Source organism: Aphidius gifuensis, linkage group LG5 (assembly GCF_014905175.1).
Source record: "Aphidius gifuensis isolate YNYX2018 linkage group LG5, ASM1490517v1, whole genome shotgun sequence".
Classification (NCBI taxonomy): Eukaryota; Metazoa; Arthropoda; class Insecta; order Hymenoptera; family Braconidae; genus Aphidius; species Aphidius gifuensis.
The window spans coordinates 2,349,665-2,359,516 of NC_057792.1; the positions used below are offsets into that span (position 1 = coordinate 2,349,665).

The following is a 9,852-nucleotide window of genomic DNA, read 5'->3' on the forward strand; positions in this document are numbered from 1 at the left end:
TAATCAGTTATATGTATATTCACATATATGCAAAACAAAAAAAAATTATAAAAAAAGAAACAAGAAATTGTTTTTATAATTTTTTAAATAAAAATTAAATTTAAAGGGAAAAAAAATGTCGTTATTTATTTATTTGTTTATCTGGTAATTTATTTAATTCATTTGCAGAAACAATTTATAATTATGTGGTTTGAAAAAAAATTAATAAAAATATGATATATGGTGTTCTAGTAATCTAAATTTTTAGAATTTTTGCATTTAAATTTTTAGAATTTTGTCATTTATACTGTGAAATAACGAGACAAAATTTATGTCCATTTGTTATTAAATGTACCAATAAAATTATCACAAATGAAAATAATAAAAAAAATATATTTTCAATATAAAATTTCAATATAAAAATATATAAACTTTTGATATTATACTTGAGTATTTTTTCTTTTTCATCACTCGAAGATAACTGATATTATTTTCCAAGAAGTTAAATCACTTGTATTTGAATATAAATTATTAACAAATAAATATGTCATATACATGTATACAGTGTAAATATTAATTTAATATGTTAATAAATATATTTTTTTCTCTAATGTCAATATTTGTTTATTTGTATAGTAAAATAATTTTTTTATAATAGAGATAACATATTAATTTACTGGAATTTTATTTCAATACAATCAAACATCAGTGAAATGTTTTTGCTATGCTATTTTCTCAGAAATATCAATATAAAATTCGTTTATAAATTTCCAAGAAATGAAGCTGTTATTTAGTATAAATATTCAATAAAAATATTACATATATTTATTAACTATTGATATTTGTTGTACTCTCAATATGAAGTATACCAGGAATATGGAATGATTCAATCGATAGCTTACAACAAAATAAAATGATGGAATTGTCGTATCATTGTTTTATCTGGTATAAAAATAAAATCATAATTCAACTGTTAAGTAGATTTACGTTTCAAAAGTTTCAATATTATATAATAAATAAATAATTATACTAAATTTCTCGAAAATGGAAACAAACATAATTAAAGTAATATTCCGTTAATGATTTTCAATAAAATATGAATAAAATAATATAAAACTCACTATATTATTGATAATAATTTTAATAAAATTTTAAATAATCAAAAAAGATAATAAAAATAACTAAAAGCTTTTAATATTTTATTATTTTTTTAAAGTTACAAAGTAGCTTAACGATTTAATAAAAATTGTCGCCATTCGAACGTGTAACTTGCATTATATATTATTATAGGAATATAAATAAAATCATCGATTTGATCTTAATGTGAATTTTCTCATAAGAAAATGGGAAATAATAATTTTCATATATATAAAGTATTATTGTAATTAAAAGTTTCATTATAGAGCATTATAAATAAAAGAGCCATAAAAATTTTCAACATTAATTTTTAAATAAAATTATCATGTCAATTTATTCATCTAATAAATAATACAAATAATAAAAAAATTAATTAATTAAATCAATAAATTAAAGCGTTATTTATTTAATAAAAAAAAAAAAAAATATAAAATAAATTTTTCAATTAAATAAATGAAAATACAAATAAAGCTAATATAAAATTGACAAAAAATGAATTTTTTAAAAACTAATAAAATAGAGTAGTTTAATATGATTATTATGATTTTTTTTTCATATTAAAATGATAGACCACATGATTAACTTTTCCCTCCAGCTTTATTGCGCATGCCATGAAAATAATATATTTTAACTGAGGGTACGACTCCCCCCATACGATATCTGCCTCTTTCAATTCAACTGTGTATAGCAAAACCTTTAACATCCAAACGAGTAGTAGAAGCAAAATTGTAGTAGACCAGAGAAAAAGCTGCCAGTCGACGTCGCGACGTGACACGATACACACACAAGACTCTCATTATTCTTTTACCCTCAAAATAATAACAATAAAGTACACTCAAAAAATTGCAACGTATTCACAATTACTTCTTTGTTGGCAATCTCTAAACTCTTTGTTTTTTTTTTTTTTTTTGTTTCGTTAAAAAGACAGAATAAAAAAAATTATAAGAGACTTTTATTTAATTTTTTTTATTTAAAATTTTACTTGCTTTTATTAAATTAAAAAAGTTAGTTTATCTATTGTGTCTACATTGATTATCAACTTTATCGAGAGGTAAATTAAAAAAAAAAATTTATATAAATTTAGATAAATTTCTGTAATAAAATTGGAAAAAAAAATTATAAATTATTTGATTATTTGTTTATATGTTTTTTGTATTTTATGATATTTAAAATATTTTTTAATAAACATTTAGTCATAATATCAATTTTTTTTCATAAAAAAAATTTATATACTTTTGTATTATGCTATTATAAGATGTTTATGTTTTATTATGTTGTAGAAAAATTCAACAGACAAAAAAAAAAGATAAATTGATAAATATAGAAAATAATAATAAAAAGATTTTACTACTGTAAAGACAGTGTCGCGAAAGTGGGTTAAAACTGTCCCAAACTTGTATATACTGGCATAATTCGTTGGATGCATAAAAAAAAAAATTTTCTCATACTACAAAGCTTATAAATCACGTGAAAGTTTTTCAGCCAAATAACTGATAGAAAGCTTCACACTCTTGATAATAAAAAAATAAAGAAACAAAAAAATTTTTAATTTAAGAAACAACATGATGAAAAAATAAATAAATTTTATAAAAATATTTTATAAACAACAAAATATAAAAATAAAAAAGCATCAAAGTTTGCACGACACTGATTAAATTGATGTTGCATAATAAAGCATAGCTTGGGCGGTACTTGTTACGATAAAAACAAATTAAAAATATAATTTTTTAAAAATTTAAATAATAATAGAATGAATGGGGGTTGAAAAAAATAATAAAAAAATTTTAGCGAGAATGAATAATAATAGAAAATAACAATAAATTAAATAAATAAAATTACGTAGAAAATTTAAAAAAAAAAAAAAATTGATAATGCGTTAACGAGAAACTCTACAGCGACTTTATTGGCTTATCGGATAACCAAAAGGGTAACGGGTAAAGGGTAGGAGATACCAGAGTCTCAACCACAAACTGGACCCGTCTAATGCAAACAAGAGTAAAAAGGGTTAAGGGTTATTAAAAACAAAAAAAATATTTTACAACATAAAAAATATAATAAAAAATAAAAAACTATATATTACATTTAAAAATTTATTGAAATATATTTTTGATTTTTCAATTATTATTATCATTTATTTATTTATAAAATTGAAAAATATTGAGGAAAAAAAAAATATATAAATTTATCGAAAAATATTTTTACTTTTCTCAAGTATCAATATATATTTTCTTTTTTTTTTTTTAAATTTATTTTTCAATAAATAAATAAATATATATATTTCAATTTTAATCAAAAATTGAATTTATTAATAAAAATATATTATTAAAAATACTAACAATAGTAATTAAATAATATTTATAAAATTAAATTAATTTTTTTCTATTTTTTTCGGGTATAAACATATTTATTTATCAATAAATAAATAAATAAATAAATATAATTCAAATTGCAATCTCTTTTATTGTTCAGATATATTTAAAAAACAATAATAATAATTTGATATTGTTTAGAAAATTAGTTGACAGATGCATGTGTACTTGACAATTAATTTAAATGAGATTGTCAATTATGGAAAGACAACGTTCACGTTATGACTGACATGATTAATTGAATTGAATGTGATGGTTGGTAAATATACATATAGCTCTTGGATTTTCATCTCGTTGTCATAGGTTATGGAATTGTACAAAATAAATAGAGTCAGTTTAGAGAATAAATTTTCATTAGAGATCAAAAATGAAAAAAAAAAATAAAATAAAAGATAGGATTATTGTCGTTCATTCTTGTCTCGTTTGTTGTTAACGATTAGGCTTGTAACAAACATCGATTAGTTGATAACAGCGTATGCTAGAAAATTATTGGTAACATGACCTGATTTTGTAACAACTGAAATTGATATATATATTTATTATTCCATCATATATACTCGGTACAAAAGGTCATGCGTGTATTTATGGTTTATTGCTAATATCTATGTATCGAATCAAATCAAAAAACGATTAACCCAAAAATTTATTGCACGCAAAAATTCACTATATAAATGATTTTTAATTTATTATTCTGTTTTTTTTTTGAATTTATTCAAATTTTCTTTTTTTTTTTTTTCCAAAAATTATTATTCAATTTAAAAGGAAAAATTAAAAAAAAATAAAATTTATTGGTGAATTTTAAAGTCATATTAAATTACAAAAATAATAATTTTTTTTTATTTTAAAAAAAGTATCAAATAATTTATGATTTTATTAAATTCCAGTGTAATTTTTTCATATTATTTTATAAATGATATATAAAAATGATCAGTCAGCATTGAGTTATTATTTATTATTCGTTTTTTGTTTTTTTTTCTATTTTTATGATATTTATATCTCACTTATTCGTAAATAATCACGTGCTTGAGGATATCAAGAAGTAGAAAAATAATATAAGTATTATAACTTTGGTAGAAAATTGGGCGGTCACAATGGCCAAGATATATCTATTGCCGATAAAATATTGCAAGTTTGTAGAATCAGTGTTTTCTTTTCGAGCAATTTACTCTCTTTTTTCAAGAATAGCTTGTTTTTTTTTTGGCCCATTGGGATACTGTAACTGGACATTTAAAGATCACCAGATAAGACTAGAAAAATACTTTTTCTGCATAAAAACTTTAAATGTATTTCTTCAACAAAAAAAAAATGAAACAATATATGAAAAAAATAAATAAATTACAAGTATAAAGATAAAAACAAAAATAAATGGAAAATTAAAAAAACAAAAGAAAAATTGGATAGAATCAGTGAAAGAGAAACTTTAATGTTATGAACAAAAAAAAAATAAAAAAAAAAAAATTAAATAATGTATGTGTATTTAATGCAGGTGGTTAACCATTGCGATGCAAAACAAAAATATAAAAAAAAGTTTTAACGAAAGATTGTGTTGGGAGTAAATGTTGGCATATCATATTCATATAATTTTTAAACATATACATATACAAAGTTGTTGAAGATGATGCTTTTAGAAAGTTTTCATCTTTCAGGATATAACTGTCCTCGTGTACTTCCAGGTCGCGTCATAGATATCAACAAAACTTGATACTTTTCCACAACATTGAATTTTGGATTAAAATCCCAAACTAACAAAAAATATAAAAATACTATTTTTAATTAAAAAATATTAATAAATAAATATTAAAGTTTTAATTTGTCATATATATAACTAGATAATCATAAATTTATAAATTTTATCTTGATATTAAATTAAATTTCCGAGAAAACAAATTTAATTATCCTAATGAAATAATTATTAAAATTTTACCACGAATTTTATAAATTTCTGTAGTATTATATAGTATTATAAATTAATTTTCTTCGAAAAAATTCGGTTTGAAAGTGTATTTTCCGAGTTTACTTGATTGACATTTATTTTTTCATTCCCAGAACATTTTTTTTTTTAAATCCAAATAATTTTTTCTTTGAAAATATATAATAGAAAATTAAATTACAAAAAAATTTATAGAACTTTTCGGTATTTTCATTCGCTAATTGACATGAATTCTTCTATTCCCAGAATGAATTTTTAATTTTTCCCAAAACAAGTATATATTTAATTTATAAATTAGACAAATAAATATTTATAAAAAAATTACTTCTAATTATTATTATTATTATAAATTAGACCAACAAATATTTATAAAAAAATTGCATCTAATTTATGCATACGAGTTAAAGTTGAATAAATTTAATAGTTAGTATTTGGTTAAACATTAGTAAGACAGGCTGTTGAAAATGACTTTTAAAACTGGGTTAATTAGATTAATGAAAAAAATTAAAAAAAACCTCTTTTATAATTTAAAAATGATTTTTTAAAAATTATTGTTAATTGGTTAAGTATGTTTAATTGTGTTTATGTGGTTTTTGATAATATATATGGTCAAGGTTTATTGGTTACAATCAATGGTCAATAAATTTTGTTTAATTAACGAAAGCCAGTCATTGATCTAGTTGAGAGGCGAGAAACATTGGCATTCATTTTTCTCTCTCTACAATTTCGTTGGCTATCATCGTGACAGTTTCTCGTTATTTTGTAACGACTATTACTTTTTTTTTTTTTTTTTTTTTTTTTCGCTTGATAACACTAACAACTGCTGACAGTTACAAAAAATAAATAAAATACATTTTTTCTATTTTTTATTAAATGAATAAATACATATTTCATTGTGACACTAATTTTTTTTTTTTATTAAGCAATTTTTTTATCGCAAAGTAAGATTTAATAAATTATAATTTATAATTAAGTTGATAAATATAATAAATTGATGAATAATTAAAATATAAAAAATTTTATTAAATTTGATATCTAAGAATAATTTAACATTATTATTTACGGTAATGACTATTGAAGTTAATTTGTATTCTCATCGTTGAACAGCTCGTCGTTGTATAAGCAATGTGATTATCCATCTTGTTCTCATTTCCACTTACTTTTACACGAAAATACTTACGGAATATAAATATTCGAAAAATAAATAAATAAAAATAAATAAAAAAGAGCATTAATCCTTGGAGTTTTCTTTTTGCAAAGCTGTTTCTCGGTGACAAGAAACAGCTTCGCATCAAAGATCAAATTTTTTTTTTTCTTATCACATTTTTCTTTTTCATTTTTAACCCTTAATTTTATTTTCTTTACTATTTTATATTGCATCATTTTTCTTTTATCCTATTAATAATTTATTTATTTCATAAAAATTTAAATTACAAAAAAAAAAAACCTCATAGAATTTTTTTTAAATTAAACTCAATTTATTTTTATATATATTTTTATTTTTATTTAATTTTTTTTTTACTTTATTTAATAGTAATAAAATGTTAAGAGTATTGTTGAAAATATCTTTTGTAAAGTGTATGAAAAAAAAAGAAGAAATTTATTAAAATATCTGATTTGATAAATACAATTAAGATAAGATATTATTTTGTAAATGGATATTGCCAATATTCGATGGCAAATTTTATAGCTTGCATAAGAGTCAAGGGTCTTTGTGTTAATTAGTTCAAAAATATTTACTGGGTCATATAGGTAAAGTGGATATTTAAAATTAAAAAAAAAATTAGTAGTGACGATAGCTAAAAATAGATGAAGATTTTTTTTCAGATTTAAATAATAAAAAATAAAAAAAAATTGGAACAATAAGTGTTAAGAAATTAGAACAACTAAAGCTTTAAGTATGTTCTGACCTCGATGAGATTAAACACTTTTTTATGTATATTTTTCTTATTCATTATTACCTATTTTTTATTTATTATTTTTTTTGTATTTATTCAAATTTTTTTTCTGCACTATGTACAAGATAAATCGTTAACGTTTGGGGAGTCATTGATAAGATTCTGATATTCGAGAGACGACGTGAAATCTCTCTCGTGACTCGTAGATTCTTAATCGATAAATCTACTTCTGGGATGCGACTCCAAGATTGGCTTGGGGAGATCTATTCTTTTCATTTTTATATAAAATATTTTTCATAATTTTTATACAACTATATAAAATAATAATAATGTAGAATAAAAAATTTTTTTTATAAATAAAATATTGATTTTCTTATCTCTATTTGAAAAAAAAAAAATGAAAAATTTATTTCAAAAATTCTTAAGAATTTTTTTATATGATAATTTTCACTAGTGGAATAATCATGTATTTTTTTTTTTTTTTTCATACAAAGATATTTACATGTCGAGGGGCAAATAAAAAAAAAAACATTTCAAATGCATAATACAACTTGTGAATTTTGCGTGGATGTATTAAGAATTGCTGTTGAGTTACTATTGAAAATGCGGGCAACACGTGTATTTTATATTTCGAAAGTATAATAAAGAAAAAAAAAAATGTATAAATAAAAAATGTCAAATGTAAAACCACCATATGCTAAATTTAAAAACGAATTAGATGATAAAAAATAATAATAATAAAAAGCTGAATAATAAATAAATGTATGTATTTTTATAAATAAATATATAATTTATATGAAAAAAGATTAATCAGTCTAGTTTAGTTATTAGACTTTGACCTATGGTATTAAAATATAATAATATAAAATATATAATCAAGAATATTATTGCACATGTTATTTTTGTTATGTTCGCGTGAACAGAAAACACTTTGTTGATATCAATTGTCACGCAAAACACGCGTGCTACTGGGAAATTACCGAGTTCCGAAAGTTCTTGTACTTATTCTCCACGTGTTAACCATAAAATCAAAACTTGAGTTACTAAAATATCTTTTTCATATTATAAAACTTATTTTATATTTAAATTTTATATTTTTTTTTGTACTCAACAAATTGACTTTGAAATTACAAGAAAAAAAAAATAACCTATTCTATTGAAATAATTATAAACTTTTTATAAAGTTAAATTAAAAAAAAATATAAAAATAAATATTTTAACATATTTTAAATAAGCTGAGAGTATTTTTACATTGTTTTTATGACTAAAAAAATAATTTTGTTATTTATTTATAATTTATTTATTTGTTATAAATTATTAATTATTTAAAACATATTTATTTATTTATCTGATTCATGAAAAAAGAAAAAATTTATTTTAAAAACTTTTCTTTTACGCGATAATTGTTACTCGTAGAAAACTCAAAAGTTTATTTTTTTTTTTTTTTCTTTTGATTATATAAAACTTTATTTAAAGCTTTTATAAGAATTAAAGTAAAAAAAAATATTGAAGAGTATTTGTTCAGTAACATACGTGATTAGAAAAAAAAATTTTAATAATTTAAAAAAAAGTTTTTCTCAATTTTTTCTTTTTTTTTTTTTTGAGACACAGTAGATAAGTCAATATATAGTCAGCCATGTCTGACAATTTGTCTATACTAAAAAAGCAGACTCTATTCTATTTAATAATTTTATTTGTGAAAAATTTAAGAATAAAAAATTATCATGATATTAAATATTTCAGTGGTACAAGTCAAGCAGTGTCAGACCCAAATTTTTTATTTTTCATTAAACATGTATAATTGAAAAAAAAATTATTAAATAAAAAAAAATAATAAACTAAATTTGTTGTTTAATTTTTATAATTATATTTAATAATTTTACGAGAAAAAAAATTAAGAATTTTAAGCAATAAATTACATATTCCAGTGGTACAAGTCAAGCAGTGTCAGACCGTAAATTATATTTTCCAATTAAACGTGTAAAAAAATGCATTAAACATTTATAATTACATTTGATAATTAAAATTGTTTAAAATTAAATGAATTTCAGTAATAATATAAATATAATAAATGTTATTTTATTTTTTATTTTACAGATAAACTGAGATTTTATTGTCAATACAACGGTTTCAATGATACCACGATTTTACGTTGTTCAATTGGTTTAATTTGAGTTTGGCAATGCTATTGAAGAAACCGATAATGATGGTATAGTATGTAGAAAACACCTGGTATAGAGTGCTAGATGAAATTCCCGTTGGCTTGTCTATTAAAACTGCAGCCGGCGTCGAATGTCAAATGCGATATACGTGAGACGTTTACTTGAGTGGATGGGCAGAACAGCGGACACGCTCGAAACGAGAAACGTGTGCATATCCTACTCATTTTTACCCTTTATTTTTTTCTTAAAAAAAATAAAAAATTAAATAATAACTATAAAAAAAAAAAAAAAAAAAGTGAATACGTATATATATTTTATTTTAGAAAAAAAATTTACGTTGTCTGCATATCTTCAAGTGAAGATTCACACTACTTTTG

At 20.7% G+C, this 9,852-nt stretch overlaps 1 long non-coding RNA gene across 1 annotated transcript; it reads left to right on the forward strand.

Annotated features, from left to right (window-relative positions):
* Positions 1 to 1,856: 1,856 nt before the first annotated feature.
* Positions 1,857 to 9,770, forward strand: LOC122856905. The gene is made up of 2 exons (XR_006374163.1): positions 1,857 to 2,167; positions 9,411 to 9,770. It is a non-coding gene; the product is annotated as an uncharacterized LOC122856905 (long non-coding RNA).
* Positions 9,771 to 9,852: the final 82 nt, after the last annotated feature.